Genomic DNA, 1,457 nt, shown 5'->3' with positions numbered 1-1,457 from the left:
GCTCAAGAAGAGTAACAAGAACGGAGAAGGGCCCCTAAGGTGGAGATGGGAGTCTGCTTTATAAGAAAGGTCAGTAAGCCAGCATATTGAGCATCTACTATGTACAGTAGACTAGGTGCTTGGAGCAGTGATAGGTAAGGAGGGAAGGCATTCCTGGAGCCCTCCGTGTGGCAGGAGATCACATGATGTCATTAGCCATTCTCCAAGTTCAGGCCGGAAAAAGACTGGTATCTGCAGACGTAGAATACACGTGTAGGGTTATGTTTGGGGCTGTGAGAAAACCAGTGGAGAGGTCTGAGTGGCTGGCCTCAATGACAACCATGTGGACAGCCAGCCGTCCCCCCAGAAGAATTCACTTCAGAGGACAACACTGAAGCTACAGCTCAGGGAGAGAAATATGTCTGATCAGAGCAGGGGGGGGAAGAGAGAGTGGAGCACGTCCTGGCTCACCAAGTCTTGAGGACGATATCCTTGCTGAGAGCAGCCAATGCAGAGAGGACCATATGGCCGGTCCCACTACAAGACACAACATCCCTCACTCAAAGCACTACAAGGGACAACACTGGAAACACGGTGTGGGAATTGTGCACAATCTGACCCCACCACACCGAGGCAAAACACTAAGGGTGTGCAACAGAACAGCAAGGGGAGCAGAGCTAGGAAGTCCCCAGGGAATACCAAAAATAGATTTGGGGACGAGGTCATGGCACCCCATCAGACGGGCCTGAAAAACACTCCTAAAGGTCAACAAACAGACCTTGAACTACTTACAGGCTTTTTTCTTTTTTTTTGTCATTCATTTTTTGCTGTTGTTTTCTTTTCTTTTGTTGTTCTGCTTTGTTCTGTATTGTTTTTGTGCATATTATTCTCTCTGCAGGTGTATTTAGATAAGATAGGTTGGATAAACAATCTGGAGGAGAAAACAACCAACAGGACCAACGGTTCCAGGGGGGACATGTGAGAGGGGGAGGTGGGGGAAAGGAAGTGGTGTTAACAAACCCAGGGACAAGGAACAAGTGATCCAAAATCGGTGGGTGAGGAGGGTGTAAGAGGCGTGGTAGGGCTTGATCAAGGGCAATGTAGCAGAGAGGAATTACTGAAACCCAAATGAAGGCTGAGAATGATAGTGGGACCAGGGGAAAGTAAAAGGAAATAGAGGAAAGAGCTAGGAGGCAAAGGGCATTTATAGAGGTCTAAATACAGGTCTGTACCTATGTAAACATATTTATATATGATGACAGGGAAATAGATCTAAGTGCATTTATTTATAGGTTTAGTATTAAGGTATCAGATGGACATTGGGCCTCTACTCAAGTACTCCCTCAATGCAAGAACACTTTGTTCTATTAAACGGGCAGTCCATGATGCTCACCTTCCCAACATGATTGCTGAAGACAAAGTGGGTGCATAAGCAAATGTGGTGAAGAAAGCTGATGGTGCCGGCAATCAAAAGATCA

Source organism: Echinops telfairi, unplaced genomic scaffold (genome assembly GCF_000313985.2).
Source record: "Echinops telfairi isolate 266 unplaced genomic scaffold, ASM31398v2 ScPeMD7_3533;HRSCAF=4204_1, whole genome shotgun sequence".
Lineage (NCBI taxonomy): Eukaryota > Metazoa > Chordata > Mammalia > Afrosoricida > Tenrecidae > Echinops > Echinops telfairi.
Note: the sequence above shows the minus strand (reverse complement) of the source record.